This window comes from Podarcis pityusensis (genome assembly GCF_964106645.2).
Source record: "Podarcis pityusensis genome assembly, chromosome: 17".
Classification (NCBI taxonomy): domain Eukaryota; kingdom Metazoa; phylum Chordata; class Lepidosauria; order Squamata; family Lacertidae; genus Podarcis; species Podarcis pityusensis.
The window spans coordinates 26,872,635-26,892,599 of NC_138042.1; the positions used below are offsets into that span (position 1 = coordinate 26,872,635).

Here is a 19,965-nt window from a genome sequence, read left to right on the forward strand (position 1 = left end):
CCTCAGCTTCACAATCTGTCCTTCCAGTGAGCACTCAGGGCTGATTTCCTGAAGAATGGATAGGTTTGATCTTCTTGCAGTCCATGGGACTCTCAAGAGTCTCCTCCAGCACCATAATTCAAAAGCATCAATTCTTCGGCGATCAGCCTTCTTTATGGTCCAGCTCTCACTTCCATACATCACTACTGGGAAAACCATAGCTTTTACTATACGGACCTTTGTTGGCAAGGTGATGTCTCTACTTTTTAAGATGCTGTCTAGGTTTGCCATTAGAACCCAGTAAAATAAATGAGAATTACTTCTGCATAGTAAATCAGAACTCAGCTATAGCACCATTAAAGCAGCTAGGTAAAGGACCCCTGACAGTTAAGTCCAGTCGTGAACAACTCTGGGGTTGCGGCACTCATCTTGCTTTACTGGCTGAGAGAGCTGAAGTTTGTCCGCAGACAGTTTTTCGGGTCATGTGGCTAGCATGACTAAGCCACTTCTGGTGAAACCAGAGCAGTGCACGGAAACGCCCTTTACCTTCCCACCAGAGCGGTACCTATTTATCTACTTGCAAATATTAAAAACACGATGAAACATCAAACATTAAAAACTTCCCTAAACGGCTGCTTTCAGATGTCTTCTAAAAGTCAGGTAGTTGTTTATTTCCTTGACATCTGGTGGAAGGGCATTCCACAGGGCAGGCGCCACTACTGAGAAGGCCCTCTGTCTGGTTCCCTGTAACCTCACTTCTCGCAGTGAGTTAACCGCCGGAAGGCCCTCGGAGCTGGATCTCAGTGTCTGAGCAGAACGATGGGAGTGGAGACGCTCATTCAACAGTTAGGGTTTCTCTTTCACACTGTCACATAGACTCTAGAGTAGGACCATGAGTATCTAGAAAGGTAGCAGCCTTTCTAGAGCATGGGTGCTCTTGCCATAGGAATAAGAAGGAGGGATAATATAAACTTTTGAGAATACACAGGATGAGGCTTGAATAATGTATCAGAAACCCATGCTTGAACATGCTTGTAATTACTAATTAGGTCAATGGGAGCGAAAGTCCCTTTTGAGAGTCCACACTTCCTTGCCATCAGTTAAAATGTGATGCCAGTGATAGTAAAACAAACAAAAAATTAATCTGACTTATTTTTTTGTCCTTACGGGAGCCCGTTCCTGAAATGGAAATCCACCTTCCCCTCTGAACAGATCATGCAAACAGACTAGTTTCACCACGTTAGCATATAGCTTCAGTGCTCAAAAGTTCTACCGATGCCATCTTGAAGTAATCAGAATTAAAACTCTGTAGGAGTTATTTTTAGTATGTGTAGCATATTCCACACTCGCATGCCTTGTTTTGCCTTTTGATTCCAGCTGCTATGTGGCAGTGACATTTATGCAATGTACTGTAGTAAAACTGCAACTATTTGTGGCTTTTGAAAACTATTAGCACATTCCCCCCACCACCCCCCACTTCTTGGAATTCCTATTCCACAAAATGTTAAGTGTCTGAGAAGCAGAGCATGTATGGAAATCAGAACAGAGGTAGTACAGGCATCAAAAAGCAAAACAGCCAATAACTTAGAATTACTTGCAACCTCTTGTCATGCAGGAACCTACGTAACCTGGGTCTTGCCACTGCATCCAACTGTTTCAATAGGGCCAAATTTTTGGAAGGATGTCAAGGAACTTCCAGTGATCAGGATGGGGAAAAAAATCCGCTGCTTGGACATTTGGGACCATAAGGCCAAACTGTTGCACTTTCCAGAATGGACCCAACCAGGAAGTAATAGGATGAGGGACATCCAGCCTTCAAAGCAAAATGGGTACATAGGTGAAGGAAGCTAAACTCTTCCCCTCTCATGACTTGCCTCCATTCAGCATCTCTTCCCAAGCCCCTTTCTGGTATTGGGAGTCCCAGCAAAAATAGTCCGAGAGGTTTTTCGTTTGCCCTGTCACTTTCCCTGGGAAAACCTGTTATTTACTGCTGAATTGGAACAAATGCCAATCAGGTTTCTTCTTCTGCCATTTGTTCTTATTCAGAAGAACACAGTGGATGTTCTCCAGGGAAAGTGACAGGGCAAACAAAAAACCTATCAGGCCCAGTGTTTGAAACTCAGATATGTAAGCTGGGGGCCAAATGGCTCCTTAAACCAAGGCTGCAGTCGCCAAAACAGAATGTCTAGTTGCAATTTTGGGGAAGATAGCTCTAAAGTCTTACTTTTCAAATGATGGATTGACTGTGATTGGTTCTCAGTTAAACATCTGGCTAGCTTGGATGACAACCTTGAGCGAGGTTAAGGGCTTTGAGAACTTAAAGAAGAAATGTCCCTGATCCAAGGACAGTCCACATTATATATTGGCCTACTCCAACCTCTCTTTTTAAATTGGTGACACGGACCATTCATAACGTAAGAATATTCTTTACAACTGTGAGCAGGGCAGTGGAGTTGGGTAACTGAAGACAAACTACAATAACTGACTATAACGTTGTTCACTGCTCCTGCTCAGGCTGCACAGAAAAAGCAATTTGGTTCCAGAAATTCATTCTGATTGTGCAGACAAAACATAAGTGATAGAATTCTACAGGATGTGTTGCTAGTGTGTGAAAACAGTCCAGATCCAATGATCCCCAGGCATGCACCTCCAGATGGTGGAGATCTCAGGTGCTATCCTGGCGCCCAGGAATCTTCACATTGTCGCAAGTGGCCAATAGCCAGGTGCAAAATGCGCCTGGCTAATTTTGAAAACTGTTCAGACCCACGCCTATAAAATCACAAGACAAACTGAAGAAATCATGGGACAAATAGAAGTGTAGATGAGTCCAGAGTCTTGGCAAAACAAGCAAAATAGATCTGCTGGACGCTGAACTCAGCAAATTGGCATAAACAGCTACTTTGGGCATGCTAAAGAGCTTGCGTGTGCTATCATTTCTTTCTTGAAAGGGTAAAAAAAAGAGAGAAAAGCAGACCACATCCTGTGTCATGAAGTCCTTTGGGATCTCACGGTGGTTTCCAAAGCATTTTGTCATTTTTGAAGGTTAGTGAGAAACTCATATCTGAAGTACAAAACCAGCTATTTCTTTTGGGGTGTGGAAAGGTTAATAAAGAATGACTTACAACACTGCTTTCAAGAAGGAAGTATAACAGGATGCCGTCAAATTCTTTACATGCCATTGGTGTATCTGGGCTATAACATATGACCTACCATGTGACGACTAACTAGCAGTATAAGCTCAGTAATTTCCCTATGTTTTCTTAACCATTCGCCTAACCATTCCCCAGGCCAGCTCATTTCAGTGGAAGCCTGATTTAGAAACTGCTCTCCTCCTCCTCCTTGTATGGACAAAAGGAACCAAAGGAATCCTAATGAATAAGACATTCCCTTCTCCAACCCACTCCTCCTGCTGCTCCCTCCCGGCAGCCACCGATTCTCCATTTCCTGATGAAAAGCCACCAATGAAGTCAGAAGCAGCACATCTGGCTTATGTTAAGGTACTTATTTGATTAACACATTTTCATCTATGTTGCATTAGGCAGAAAAGGTGGATGATGAAAGGAAGGCACAAACTCAACAAGCATGTTGCAAAGTAACTATTCAAAACAAGAACCTCCTAAAAGTCTGGTAGGGTAATGTATGAAAATTTGGAGGGGTGAGTGTAAGTTGAAAGCAAGATGCCCCCACACCAAACCAGCAGAATGAGAAGTTGTTTGAAGTATATATTATATTATCACACCGAAATGGTTATATGAAAATAAATGGTCTAATCTTCCGAAGGCAATTGTGTTAAGACAGATGCACACTTTTTTAAACTGTAGAGGTAACTCTAGTTTCCAGAATATTATACAACAAGAAACAGATGCTATTTAAAGAAAGTGAGGAGGGGGAGAACTAAAAACAACTGGGGGGGGGGAGGAAAGAGGAGAGATAAATAATTTTTCCAGACAAACTGATAACTCATCAGTGAACAAGTTAAGTGGTAACAAGTAGAACTTGGGATAACAATCCTAAATAGTGTTTTAACTACTAAATTAAGTGAACGAAAAGAAATAGCGAAGCAGTGTGAGGCAGCTTGGAGAATGGTGATATAAAGGCACCATTCTATGCTTGCTTTTTCAGACACAATTAAACACACTCTCTATATCAATGGGTGCATTATTAGAATGGGAGAGAGCGAGAGAGAAGTCAAAGGAGAAACAGACCTCACAAGTGCTGTACAAACCCAAGCGGCTAGCTACCCCTATTGTGTTTCTCCAGTGTCCATTTGCTGTACTCAAGAAGGTCTCATGTAGCAGAAAAGTATAAGCTGTGTTTTAAAATAGCCCTTTGAAAAGGAGGAGAAAGCTGCATGATCCTGCTGATAACCCCAAGTACATTACACTGCACTGCAGCAGGAGAAGGAGGCTGTTCCGAGTAGCTCAGAAACGGGTCTGCAATCATTTAGAGACCTATTTCTCCTAAAATATTACAGACTACTTCTGAAAATTGCATGTTGCAAAGGCGCAGAGTATTTCCTCCACTCGTGCTAACTTCATCTAACTAATTAATTTTGGTTGGGACAAGCAAGAAGTGTCTTAAGTTATTAAGGCAGGAAAAGGAAACATAACATTTGCAACCGTTACCGCATAGTTTGCAGCAGACGGGAGCCACATATTCTTTTAAACCTCAACCACGCTGCCTGCAACCTTTATGATAAAATGCACTCTTCGGAACAAAACACTTAACGACAGGACAACCTGTGCTGTCTAGAGTAAGGAAAGAATAAGAAACAGGAGCTTACCTCATTTGATGCCTAGGATCTTTGAAGCAGACGCGTGCCTCTCCCACCCCCCACCCCCTACAAAGACTCCTTTTTTTAGCTCATTGAAATCAAATTCCTTCTCTGCCTCCTTATGGGACTGTGATGTCAGAAGGCTGAGGGCTGGTTTATAGAAAGGGAAAGAGAGGGGGAGAGAGCACGCACAAGCTCCCCCCCTTTCAATCCATTCATACAAAGAAATGTTAGAAAGTAAATGTCAGGCTGAGTCTCTGCAGTACTGTATAGCAAAATAGGAACTTCTAGCAAGGCTCACTCTGCCACTGACATCACTTTCCACCTCCCACAAAGACAGTCGTTTCAGCTCCATTTGTAACCAAACACATTTCAAATAAAACCCAAACCATAATATTTCAAAGTTTCAAAGTATCAGCTTCAGTTTTCAGATTGGTAAGTGATGCAAACTGTCCAGCAAGAACAGCCAGCATGGCACCCTCCAGATGTTGGACTACATCTCCCATAATCCCTGATCATGCTGAGGCTGATGGGAATTGTAGTTACAGGAGATTGTATCTGCTCACAGTGACCTACCACTGGTTTTGCCGCCTTTATGAAACATTGTAATGTTATAAAACAAAACAACTATGTCCACTATTGAATACAAATACATTCTACACTGACACGACTTAGAAATACTTTTAATATGTTAAACCAGAGCTTTCCATGTCGGTGACACACTTTTTAGACATGTATCGTTTCACGACACAGTAATTAAGTTTTGCTAGCAAACCAGAGGTTAAACTAAATGCCTTCCAGCCCCTGGAGGAGCGCGGGGAGTGTTTGGACGACACACCTACACACTGCAGCCAACACACTAACCTGTCATGACACACAGTTTGGAAGGCTATGTGTTAAATGGTCTAGAAATCAATCAATCCATCAATCAACCAACCAACCTGCTTAGCCAGACAATTAGAATTTGTGGTTCCACTGAAAGCCCAAGTCTCTCTATTTTTTTGTCAGAAAGCATGATGTTACCATGTATAGACGGACTGCAGCCACAAAAATCACATCATTTTGTTATGTTAAATTTAGAAAGAGACACGGGGGTGCAACTGCAGAGTTATCCTGTTGCAGCCCTGATTCACAAGATTGTATGAGGATCCTAACCCCTTCATGGATCACTGCCTTGCCGTGGCAAAGGGGCTTGAATAACTCAGAGAAGCTATGAGCTATGCCGTGCAGGGCCATCCAAGATGGACAGGTCATAGTGGAGAGTTTTGACCAAACGTGATCCACCTGGAGCAGGAACCGGCAAGCCACTCCAGTATCCCTGCCAAGAAAACTCCATGGACAAAGACAATAGGCATATAAAAGTTATGACGCTGGAAGATGAGCCCCTCAGGTCAGAAGGCGTCCAACATGCTACTGAGGAAGAGCAGAGGAGAAGTACAAGTAGATCCAGAGCTGATGAAGCGGCTGGGCCAAAGCTGAAAGGACGCTCAGTTGAGGATATGCCTGGAAGCGAAAGGAAAGTCCAATGCTGTAAAGGAAAATATTGCATAGGAACCTGGAATGTAAGAACCATGAACCTTGGTAAGTTGGATGTGGTCAAAAATGAGATGGCAAGAATAAATATTGACATCCTGGGCATCAGTGAACTAAAATGGACGGGAATGGGCGAATTCAGTTCGGATGACCATCGTATCTACTACTGTGGGCAAGAATCCCGTAAAAGAAATGGAGTGTCCCTCATAGTCAACAAAAGAGTGGTGAAAGCTGTACTGGGATGCAATCTCAAAAATGATAGAATGATCTCGATACGAATCCAAGGCAGACCTTTTAACATCACAGTAATCCAAGTTTATGCACCAACCGCTGGTGCTGAAGAAACTGAAATTGACCAATTCTATGAAGACTTACAACACCCTATAGAAATGACACCAAAGAAGGATGTTCTTCTCATTATAGGGGATTGGAATGCTAAAGTAGGGAGTCAAGAGATAAAAGGAACAACTGGCAAGTTTGGCCTTGGAGTTCAAAATGAAGCAGGGCAAAGGCTAATAGAGTTCTGCCAAGAGAACAAGCTGGTCATCACAAACACTCTTTTCCAACAACACAAGAGACGACATGGACATCACCAGATGGGCAGCATCGAAATCAGATTGATTATATTCTCTGCAGCCAAAGATGGAGAAGCTCTATACAGTCAGCAAAAACAAGACCTGGAGCTGACTGTGGCTCAGATCATCAGCTTCTTATAGCAAAATTCAAGCTTAAACTGAAGAAAGTAGGAAAAAACCACTGGGCCGGTAAGATACAATCTAAGTCAAATCCCTTATGAATACACGGTGGAAGTGAGGAACAGGTTTAAGGATTTAGATTTGGTGGACAGAGTGCCTGAAGAACTATGGATGGAGGCTCGTAACATTATACAGGAGGCAGCAACTAAAACCATCCCAACGAAAAGGAAATGCAAGAAAGCAAAGTGGCTGTCCAACGAGGCCTTACAAATAGCGGGGGAGAGAAGGCAAGCAAAGTGCGAGGGAGATAGTGAAAGATACAGGAAATTAAATGCAGATTTTCAAAGAATAGCAAGGAGAGACAAGAAGGCCTTCTTAAACGAGCAATGCAAAGAAATAGAGGAAAACAATAGAATGGGAAAAACCAGAGATCTGTTCAAGAAAATTGGAGATATGAAAGGAACATTTCGTACAAAGATTACCATAATAAAAGACAAAAGTGGAAAGGACCTAACAGAAGCAGAAGACATCAAGAAGAGGTGGCAAGAATACACAGAGGAACTATACCAGAAAAAAATGGATGGCTCGTACACCCCAGGTAGTGTGGTTGCTGACCTTGAGCCAGACATCCTGGAGAGTGAAGTCAAATGGGCCTTAGAAAGCACTGCTAATAACAAGGCTAGTGGAAGTGATGATATTCCAGCTGAACTATTTAAAATTTTAAACGATGATGCTGTGAAGGTGCTACCCTCAATATGCCAGCAAGTTTGGAAAACTCAGCAGTGGCCAGAGGATTGGAGAAGATCAGTCTACATCCCAATCCCAAAGAAGGGCAGTGCCAAAGAATGTTCCAACTACCGCACAATTGTACTCATTTCACACGCTAGCAAGGTTTTGCTTAAAATTCTTCAAGGCAGGCTTAAGCAGTATGTGGACCGAGAACTCCCAGAAGTGCAAGCTGGATTTCGAAGGGGCAGAGGAACCAGAGACCAAATTGCAAGCATGCGCTGGATTATGGAGAAAGCTAGAGAGTTCCAGAAAGACATCTACTTCTGCTTCATTGACTATGCAAAAGCCTTTGACTGTGTCGACCACAGCAAACTATGGCAAGTTCTTAAAGAAATGAGAGTGCCTCATCTGTCTCCTGAGAAATCTCTATGTGGGACAAGAAGCTACAGTTAGAACTGGATATGGAACAACTGATTGGTTCAAAATTGGGAAAGGAGTACGACAGGGCTGTATATTGTCTCCCTGCTTATTTAACTTATATGCAGAATTCATCATGCGAAAGGCTGGGCTGGATGAATCCCAAGCTGGAACTAAGATCGCCGGAAGAAATATCAACAACCTCAGATATGGAGATGACACAACCTTGATGGCAGAAAGTGAGGAGAAATTAAAGAATCTTTTAATGAGGGTGAAAGAGGAGAGCGTAAAATATGGTATGAAGCTCAACATCAAAAAAACGAAGCTCATGGCCACTGGTCCCATCACCTCCTGGCAAATAGAAGGGGAAGAAATGGAGGCAGTGAGAGATTTTACTTTCTTGGGCTCCATGATTACTGCAGATGGTGACAGCAGTCATGAAATTAAAAGACGCCTGCTCCTTGGGAGAAAGGCGATGGCAAACTTAGACAGTATCTTAAAAAGCAGAGACATCACCTTGCCAACAAAGGTCCGTATAGTTAAAGCCATGGTTTTCCCAGTAGTAATGTATGGAAGTGAGAGCTGGACCATAAAGAAGGCTGATCGCCGAAGAATTGATGCTTTTGAATTATGGTGCTGGAGGAGACTCTTGAGATTCCCATGGACTGCAAGAAGATCAAACGTATCCATTCTTCAGGAAATCAGCCCTGAGTGCTCACTGGAAGGACAGATCGTGAAGCTGAGGCTCCAATACTTTGGCCACCTCATGAGAAGACAAGACTCCCTGGAAAAGACCCTGATGTTGGGAAAGATTGAGGGCACAAGGAGAAGGGGACGACAGAGGACGAGATGGTTGGATGGTGTTCTTGAAGCTACAAACATGAGTCTGACCAAACTGCGGGAGGCAGTGGAAGACAGGAGTGCCTGGTGTGCTCTGGTCCATGGGGTCACGAAGAGTCGGACACGACTAAACAACTAAACAACAACAATGAGGATCCTAAAAGTATACAGTACAGTACAGTATACAGGAAAGAAAAGATGCAGTCCGAATGCAAAAAATAATAATAACCCAGAAGTGGTGGCAGTATATGAAGCAAAGCAATGTTAATGTGATTATTTTAACACACTGAGGGACACTTTCTTACAAGGCATGTAAGAGGACCGCCTCTTCCCATATAAACCAACGTGGACTTTGTGTTCATCATCTGAGGCCTTTCTTCATGTGCCTTCCCCATGTGAGGTCCGGAGGGCAGCAACACAAGAACAGGCCTTTTCTGTATTGGCTCCCCATTTGTGGTATGCTCTCCCCAGGGAGTTTCACCTGGCACCATCATTATTTCTAGGTGCCAGGCAAAAATGTTCCCCTTGAACCAGGCCTTGAGCTGATTAATATTCTACAGCCTTTTAAATGTGCTTGGGTGGCATTGTTTCATTGCTTCTGTTTTAACTTCCTTGGAAGTCAAACAGCAAAGTTCTCAAATGTCGCAAACCCAGAAGTGACTGTTCCGGTTTGCGAACTATTTTTGGAAGCCGAACATCCGACGGGGCTTCCGATTGGCTACTGGAGCTTCCGCCATGCTTTGGTTTTTGAACGTTTTGGAAGTCGAACTGACTTCCGGAATGGATTCCATTCGACTTCCAAGGTACAACAGTATTTGTGCTTTTATCTAGTTTTTTGTCTTGTGAACTGCTCTGAGATATTTTGATGAAGGACGGTATATAAATCTTAATAATAATAATATTTACTCATAGATGAGTAAAACCCTGTTCAAATACAGCTTACTCCTAGTAAGCATGTTTAGAATTGCCACTTAAATGTAACTCCTCATGCTACTTTTGTATCATGATAGAGATCCACACACAAAATTGTAATTGCTGTTCAAAATTCAGAGCAACTGTGCAGAGTGGAGATTGGCAAAAAAAAATAACTCTGGTTCTTCCTACTGGGCCATGTTACTGAGAAAAGATGAGGTCAGAGCTTTTATGTGTTTTTAAAAGGTGAAAGCCCCAACTTATACATCTGAACCCTTCTTAGTTTATGGTTATCAGGGCACCTAACTTCGTATGATATAATAATAATAATTTATTATTTTTATCCCTTCCATCTGCCACTCTGGGCAGCTCCCAACAGAATATTAAAAACACGATAAAACAGGTGTATACAAATCACAGTATGAGGGCATATCTACATACAGTGGTACCTCGGGTTAAGAACTTAATTCTTTCTGGAGGTCTGTTCTTAACCTGAAACTGTTCTTAACCTGAAGCAACACTTTAGCTAATGGGACCTCCTGCTGCCGCCGTGCCGCTGCTGCGCGTTTTCTGTTCTCATCCTGAAGCAAAGTTCTTAACCCGAGGTACTATTTCTGGGTTAGCGGAGTCTGTAACCTGAAGCTTCTGTAACCTGAAGTGTCTGTAACCCGAGGTACCACTGTATGTAGTCGTGTTGAGTGCTGTATCTTCTCTCTGCCCCTCCAACTTTACTACAATTCCCAGGATTCCCAGAGGAGAGGGAATGAATGCAAAACCAATTTAAATCTGTAGCGAGTGTCGGTTAGATGAACAAAACAGTGTGCATATACCGTTGCTTGAAAATATAGGCTATACAATTCAGCATAGCGAGGGAAACTGAAGCATTCATTGTTCCTAAGGAAAGTGTAGTTCACACAATGCAGTGTGTTCCAATAATTTATATCTAGCAAAACCAATTATGTGAAATCCCTGGGCTATAAATACAAGTTCAGAAGAGAACAAAAAACATTCCCTTTTATTTTCTGTGCCCATTATTTGTTGCTCATTTTCAGGCATAAGAAATGCACAATGTTTTAACTCCTCACCTCGGTCTGGGGTGGCAGGCAAAACAATCCAATGCAACGGCGCTTTCCAAAAAGGAACTGCCCTCGATTGCAAGCATCCTAAGGTGCCTGAAGTCAGTTTAATGGCACAGGAAACCAGGCCATCAAGACATTTACATGCTAATGCAATTATGGGGTAAACTGGAGAACACAAGCCTCTAAAGAATAGCTGTAGATGCTACATTATTTTTGAGGGGTGGGGAGGGGAGAAAGAGAGATTGTCCCAGTATACTCTTTCCTGCAAATCAGTCTATTTGCACTGAATCTGAAATGGCATTCATACAAGTAAAAAAGCACATGTATGGAGAGCTAGTGTCTTCAGAATGAAATGTGGCATACATTGTGCAAAAACACCACTGGAACCATTAACTGAATAATAGGATTTCCCTATAAATAGACATATTTTGCAGCATCGTATATGGTCTTTCTCTTAACATGGACATCAAATCTAACCCCAGGACTGAAAAAGCAAGATGGAGACATATCACAGATTAACCAAGTGTTATTTTTTTAAAAATGTTTCATTTCATAATCAGGTATCAATCAGTGTTGCTTGTTATTCTGAGCTATAGAATGTTTAGGCTGAGATTCTATGCACAGTTACTTAGGCATAACCCGGACATAATTCAATGGGACTTGTTTCTGCGTGAGCAAGTATTTTTGGTCTTCTGTTCATCTCTTGCCTTCTCTTCTACCTTCTAAAGTTGTGTGTTAGTTTGAACACTCAGCAGGACTGAATGCTAAAGGCTCTCCTGAAATGACCTACTTCAGGTGCAAGGTTGAATACTTGGCTATGGGCTGGGGGGGAACCTCCCTGCACATAGAAAACTAGGGTATCAGGGATAATGCTTCAGTTATATAAATCTACAGTAACTATAGGATAGACAGGGCAGGACAGGATAGGATAGTAGAGTAGAGCATCCAGGTTAATTTCCACTAGAAAATCTCTGTACTGCTACTTAGGGGAAAATAATATTATTATTGGGTAGTATTCAATTGGGTTTTATTCACAGTAGACCCACTGAAATTAATGAACATGACTAACTTGGGTTATTTAATTTCAAGACCTCTACTTCTGTGTAAAACTTAAGCTGAATTGAATACCAGTCAATATTGGTGAACCAGTCCCAAGTTGTTAATGCAGTGGTTCCCAAGCTTTTTTTTTTTTTTTTTGGCTGCTACTGACATCTTGCAGCTTTTATTCATTCTGAAGGCAAGATGTGCCTTAAAATGGGATTGGCAACAGATCATGGCTTTATGAAGTCAGCTATTACTAGTGGTGCTGGTGCTAAAACCAACTGAAAGATTGAATTAGCATCACTTGTATATTTATTTTTAAAATATACATTTATATATTGATTAGTACCTTAAAGGAGGGACGCGGGTGGCGCTGTGGTTTAAACCACAGAGCCTAGGACTTGCCGATCAGCAGGTCGGCGGTTCGAATCCCTGTGACGGGGTGAGCACCCGTTGCTCAGTCCCTGCTCCTGCCAACCCAGCAGTTCGAAAGCACATCAAAGTGCAAGTAGATAAATAGGTACCGCTCCAGCGGGAAGGTAAACGGCGTTTCCGTGCGCTGCTCTGGTTCGCCAGAAGCGGCTTAGTCATGCTGGCCACATGACCCGGAAGCTGTACGCTGGCTCCCTCGGCCAATAAAACGAGATGAGCGCCGCAACCCCAGAGTCGGCCATGACTGGACCTAATGGTCAGGGGTCCCTTTACCTTCACCTAGTACCTTAAGTGTTTTACAAAATAATAAATACCATATAGATAATGATGAAACTGAGAAACTAAAACATGGTGCAAATACAGTGCAATAAGAAATGTTAAAATCCTAAACATACAGAAACATAGCAGCACATCTTTAGAGTCAGTTATCTGCACTGGAAATACAAGAAAAGAACCTTCCACATTGGATTTTCCATCACCATTTACAATACAAGCACATCTTCGGTTCCAGCTTTCGAACCTACTTCTTTCTATCGTAACATATAATTTCATTTGTAGCATAAACAGGACTATTACATTTTTTCTTAAGGCTACGAAGAGCACCTTTCACCAACACACTTGTACAATGAAGAAGAAGGAAAGGCAAATAACTGCCAAGCAGAAATTTTCTTATAATGTGAGTTATATTTTGGCAAGCTCTAGCTTTTGTTTGCTTGTCTTAACCGAAAGTACAAAGAGCCACAAGAAGCATTGTAAAACAATATGCTATTAAAGTGATCCATTCAACTAAAACAAACGTTTCCCGTCCCATACGTCTCATGTGTTTATTTTATGAGTGCAAACTAATATTCTGATTATGCAATAAGATAGCAGCATGCTACATTCACTCTAACAGGAATTTCTTCTTCCCAGGTCAACAGTACATTCAAGGAAAAAAAATATTCCTGGTTTTACGGGTGGGGAAGGGAAATGTAGTTGCTTTTAGTTCTACATGTCTAGGAAATCAGCAAGCACTTTATGGATATTTACTGCTGCATAGAATGTTGGTGTGAAACTTGCACCATTCCAGAGAACCCAACTTGTGAGAAGCCCCTATATTCTGATACAGCCACGAGGAATGAATAAGCATACCCTGTCCTGTGCCTTTGAATCTCCACCCATCCAGTGGCTTGACAGAGCTGACCCTGCCAAGCCTTCTTTAGTGTAAGTTTAGAGTCACTAGGAAAGTGCAACTAGGCTCACAGTAATTTTTGGGTTGGCCAAAGAAACGACTGCCATCAGACATGGGTCTCATTTTGCCATCGGGTCAAATGCCAATCGGTTTTAGGAAGAAGACTGGCTCATATGGGCTTCAGATTCCTATAAATATGTGAAGTTTTACCCTCAAGCTTTTGCATTCTTGGGAAGCATGTGATCAGAAGTCCCAAAATGGTTCCTCTCAGAAATTTGTCTCTGCAAGGAACGTGGCCAGCTAAGTTAGATTGGCTTTAGTAATTTTATTTACAAGCCTAATTGTTGCCTTCTATTAAACTTCTACTGTTAACCCCTCCCAATATAATTTATATTTAGACATCTGGCTATAGCAATTTTAAAAGGCAAATATCTGGAACTTCTCATCAATCCCCCCCCCCCATGTGCTAAAATGGCATGACTAGCCTACGTTTTGTGTTCTAAAGACACTTCACAAGTTTTGGTGATGGTTTTGGGCTGGGAACTTAAGTCCAAAGCTCCTCTCATTGTTTATTTATTTTAGAGCTGGTTTTGGAAGGCAAGGACCTGGAGGAAAGGACTCAAAAACTCCTCCATATGGCTGAATGGACATGGGTATGGCAGGAGGTTTGTCGTGTCTGGTGGCAAGCCAATGTAATTTTGTTTTACTTTGAGGAAACCCATTTACAGAAAAAGGAGCGGTCCAGTAAGGGGCACCCCCCTCCAACACACCGTGATTCACAGCACAATTTTCCTTTCCTTTCCTTAAGGCCTACTTCGTTAGAGGTTTAGTCCTCCACATAGTACCACTCATGGGTCTTGGCACTCATCTAGCCTGAAGAGAAACTAAATATCTAGCAAAGTAAACTGTTTTGCAAGATAAGAAAACATTTATGGCACGTGACATCATGTTTTCAGTCAGCAGCAGGAGTTCCCCAGAAAGCTTCTTTGAACAGAAACTTAAAGATAGCATCCAAGTTCCTTTTTGCACTCATTGATGCTTCCAGTGCAATTCTTTTCCAAGTACTTCGAATGTGTTAAGATTGACTAATGCATTGTTTAGTTACACGGCAGAGATCACCATAAAGAATTAATGCAACCAAAAAAATCGGATTACAGAGAAAGAAGTCATCCTTTTATTTACACCACAGATTGGCAACCTGTGCCTCGGCAACCGCAAGTAGTCCTAGCTTCATTTTATGTGGTTCTTGATGTTTCCAAAAAGCCTTTCCCATTCTTGCATCCCATCATGGTTCCTTCCTCCCTGCCTGCCCATTTCCTCCTTCGACTTCTCTGGGGGGGAAAGAACTTTCTCCTATAACTCTCTGGAAACAAATTGGTATGTGGCATGTAATGCCCACTTTCTCTCAGAAAGTGAAAAAGATTGCACCTGATTTACACTGCTATTGTACAATCAGAAATATAACTTATTCTCCATTGTGAAGATAAATAAATAAAATAATCTTTGCAGTCCTGCACTTCTGTTACCAACTGCATTTTCCAAGACTTTTCAAAATCAATTAAAAACACTAAGCCAACTTTAAAAAGAGCTACTTCTTATTGTACATTTAATACCTAACGAGTTACATAGGACATGTTCTCCTTGCCTAATCATAGAAAAGGTAAAGGGACCCTTGACCATTAGCTCCAGTCGTGACTGACTCTCGGGTTGCGGCGCTCATCTAGCTTTATTGGCCGAGGGAGCCGGCGTACAGCTTCTGGGTCATGTGGCCAGCATGACTAAGCTGCTTCTGGCGAACCAGAGCAGCACACGGAAACGCTGTTTACCTTCCCGCTGGAGCGGTACCTATTTATCTACTTGCACTTTGACATGCTCTTGAACTGCTAGGTTGGCAGGAGCAGGGACCGAGCAATGGGAGCTCACCCCGTTGTGGGGATTCGAACTGCCGAACCCTCTCATTTGTTCATTGAACAGGTTATGAGCAGCAGAGATCAAGGACAGATGAAGCTGACTTATATGGAGTCAGACCATCTCACTCAGTATTGTCTACACCAGGCATCCCCAAACTCGGCCCTCACCCCGTCATGGGGATTCGAACCGCGACCTTCTGATCGGCAAGTCCTAGGTTCTGTGGTTTAACCCACAGCGCCACCTGCGTCCCTGTTGCCTAATCATAGCAGCAGGTTAATGTCAACTATTCTATCCGCACCCCCCATATGCCCCATCAATTAATTGCATTGTCCTTTAATTAAAAACATGAATGAAGCATACACAAACAAGGTAGGATCTAAACAGATGAAAATAACTAAAAGCAAGTTTTATGTCGTATACCACCACCCTGAATTCTGATACGATGAAGGTCACTAGAACCATGCTTGAAAGAAATTAAGTAAAATATATTGGGTGGTACCCAATATTAGTCTTACTCAGAACAGAACCAGTTAAATCAATGAACTTCCATTAAGCTGGTCTAAATCTCTCCCTAGTTTGTGGGTGCAAGGGGGACTGGGATGGCTTTAGACCCAAGCTCGGTCATCCCCTGGCATGCAACCCCTATCAACGGTTGGGTCAAGGCATCCTCACTGTATTCCTTACAACAACCCTATAAGGTTGGCCTATATTACAGATGGGAGACTCAGAAAGTGTGGCCAAGAACTTCCCAAAGGAAGTATGCCACTTACTTATCTAGTGATTTCTAAGCTAGGCTGAAAAAGTGAACTACAGATCTCCCAGATCATATTTATACAACAACAAATTATTTGCCACCCATCTGACCAGGTTGCCCCAGTCATTCTGAATGGCTTCCAACAAATTATAAAACCACAGTAGCACTATCTTTTTACTTGGAAGTAAAACTTGCTTCTGAGCAGACTAGCATAGGACTGCCCAGTTAACCACATGATCTCCCAGTCACTCACCACATTAAACATCAAGACTTTTCCAAACTTTCCTGCTCTTCCACCATTCTAAATATATATATATCAGCACTACTGTTGCAATATATATCTTTCATCCACGTGGCCTCAAGGTAATCTGATTTAGAAGGCGGATGGAGTATTAAACAATTTAAGGAACTGAGAAGTATTCCCTTCTCAGACACTGCCATGCCGTGTGAACTGGAATGGGAGACTTTGCAGTGCCTCAGGAGTTTTTTCCAGACTGCTGCTCCACCCATCTCCCTTGTCTGGAGCATTGTAGCAGTAAACTATGCAGGAGAAATCAAGTGAGGAGGAAGAAGAAGAAGAAGAAGAAGAAGAAGAATCCCATGAGCACTGGGTGTGTGCGTGTTGTGCAACAAGTGCTCTTTCAGAAGTACAATGCTGATCTTGCTATTCCCTAGTCTTCCACAACCCAGGCAACCTAGAAATTGCCACAACCCAGGCAACCCAACTGTTGGCAACTGGCACAGTGAAGCCTTACCCATCCTGGTGCCCTTAAGATGATTTGGAATATTGTACCACCATCATCGGCCTCATCTGGGGATGATGTGAGTTATACAAAACAACAGGAGGGCACCAAGTTGGGGGAAGGATGCTCTGGAATATCACCAGTACACTCCTGCACAAAACTCCTAGGCATGAACAGCCATTGGCTTATCTCACCTTTTACCTCTCTTGAGCCGCAGGGAACAACCAGCCAACCAATGATAGTTCTTGACATTCTGTCACACTGCAAACTGACCAAGAAACAGAACCCTGCATGGGTCAATGCAGATGAAAAGGTGAGGATACGCACAAAGCAGCAGGCTATTGATTCTCAAATGGCCAATGCCACCAGGGTCAGGTAGCTAGTATAAGTCTCATTGTCCACAAGGGCACCCCTTAACTTTCTCTTACGTAAGTGAATACTTGCTGGTTATTCCTATGGATGTGCGTAAAGCACTTGGGGATGCTAGCATGGGCAATGACAAAATATGTTATTTCCACAGACACAGGATGGCCTGGCTTTCAGTAACAAGGGGTGCAATGTTCCATGAGTCTCTGTGCACAACAGCCCACCCTCCACAGCATCCCCTTAACACATGAAAACTTGACACAGATCCTACTTGTCAAAATGATGGAGATTTCTCTGTTGAAACCAACAGAACATAATAAAAACTTGGTGATAATCAGAGCTGGTGGGGGGTGCGATGTTCTGGAATCTGAAACATTTTGATTAAATCCTTGGCACAATGAATTATAAAATTAAAGTATTAAATTAAAACTTCTTCCCCTTTAATAACACTGTTCCTCATTTACATTTCAGATAGGGATCACAGTTTTGTCAGTAGATGTATTTGCTTATATGTGCATAATCAGTGATATTATATAAACATATAATTATTGCAAAATCAAAACCAGAAAGAAAACTGGTTATCATACATCACATTCTTAAACAACAACAACAACAACACAGGCCAACAAATGTTTCTCATAATTCAGAAAATATTGTGATTTCAGACAGCACAAAGCAAATTATTTTCTTACCCTCAAATCTTGTTCCATCGAAAGGCAGAGTACCTGCCATGGCGCTGTGTACCTAAACATCTTTGGCAACTTCACCAAACAAATGGCAAAAGGCACACTGAATTTCTCAGCTACTTGGGTTGGTTTTCATTGGGAACATTTAACACGAGGAAAAGAGCTGAAGTTATATTTCTCAAAGGTCTCTTGTGCTTGAATTATAAGCTGCAGTAACAACCATCACACTTGCACCCAGAGGAACTGAATAAGTAATTCACTAAGAGGCTTTTTTTTCCTGGGAAGAGCTTAGCTCAAACTCAATTAGCAAAAATAGGATGATAACCTCTGAAGCTCCCACTTCTCCAAGCTGTAGTTTGACAATAGACTGCATGGGCCAGTTTGGATATCATGATAAAGCATAATTCCTTTTGATGGGGATAAATTATGGCCAAGTCTTGAGCTCAGGCAATCTTCCCACTCCTTTTCCACCATGGTCCAAACTGTAGTTAATATTAAACTATGGTTTGCTTCAAACACGCCAACTCCAAACTCTGGGTTATGAAGCTGACTTATTTGAACAAACCATTTGAACAAGCCACCCCGTCAATGGGGAAAGCTGCACACAATGGGGAAGTGTGCTGCACACACTCAAGAGAAACTAACTCTTGGCACCTCTTCTCCAATCCTGATATCCAATCCAATTGTGAGGATATTTACAGAGACTTTTTTCGGGCACTATGGCAATACTTGCTATACAACTTCATGTACATTTTCTGGTACAGAGAAAGGCCAGAGTACGTGTTATGTACTGAAGTTCTCACCCTGGGCCAGCAGGGGGATACTGTAGATAGTTCAGGTCCACATATGCAAATAAGGGATTGAAAGTGACGTTCAGTGATTGGATAGTTACAGAAAATGGTTACTGTTGCGTTCTAGTGGAGCTCTATATAAGCAGGCTGGCTGAACCCTTCAGTTCAGTTCTGTTCTGGCCTATGAATAGACAAGAGCTGTTTGAAGAATCGCTGTGTCGTCTGATATGTTCACCCACAACTTAACAGTATGAGTAAGTTTTGGGTCTGGCCCATGGTTCTAAGATCTTACTGGGCTAGAATTCACCTTAGTTTTGGAGGTAGTATTGAAGTGGAACTGGACAAGACAGCTGGTTAGTGAGGGGGTGGGGTTAACCAAGAATGACAAATAGTATTTCCCCCCCAAGTGACAATTGTGTTAAGATATCTTTTTTTTTTAGGCAGGAGTAGGGGGGAAAAGATGTCAAGACAACCCTATCCATTATGAATGCAGGAAACAATATCCTTAATTGCATGGCATAAAATCATTGCCCCTACTGCCCCATGAATCCCAGTATAGATACACTTCCTTCCATCTCTAGCAGCAATGGGAGCAAATAACATTTCCTCTCTCTTCAGTTCCTGTTTCAAGGCATTTCCCCAGAATGCCACCAGTGGCTGTTTTCAGTAAAGGGAACATTCAGTTGGGGTTCAACAAGGTTCATTTGCAATACAACAGGGAAGAGGTCTCTGCAGAGTAAGCATGGAAAAATCTGTCAATTTTGGTTCTCTCAGTTTCTCATTTTCCCAGTCTTCAATTCGTTTCTCCACATTTCTACAGCATTTTGCAAACTGTCTTTTACAAAAAAATCTTCAAGGAAATTCTTCAGCATTTTAGTGCATATGCCTCCTAATAAACATATTTTTGGGTACGCAGTTTTGAGTAACGCACAGATGTTTTTCCCCTAAGTGATTTTTCCTGATATAATGCATTTTCATATATTATCTTCGCTAATATATTCATTTATATATTCACTTCTACCTAACATATGCATTTTTGTAAACACTGGTTTGTTAGAGAACTGCATTGCAAAATCTGGATAACTGCGAGTTTGAAAAGCATTATGGCAGTT

The 19,965-nt window shown here is 42.1% G+C and overlaps 1 protein-coding gene across 13 annotated transcripts in view; it reads right to left on the minus strand.

Moving 5' to 3' along the window:
• The window catches only part of PALM2AKAP2 (PALM2 and AKAP2 fusion), a 224,425-nt gene that overhangs the window by 28,508 nt on the left and 175,952 nt on the right, over positions 1-19,965 (minus strand). Inside the window, exon 1 of one of the 13 annotated variants that reach the window (XM_080986686.1) lies at positions 4,763-5,025. The exons of the other annotated variants lie outside the window; for them this stretch is intronic. The gene's annotated coding sequence lies outside the window, so the exon portion shown is untranslated. Of the gene's footprint in view, positions 1-4,762; positions 5,026-19,965 lie in introns of those variants that run through there. 13 annotated transcript variants of the gene reach the window in all.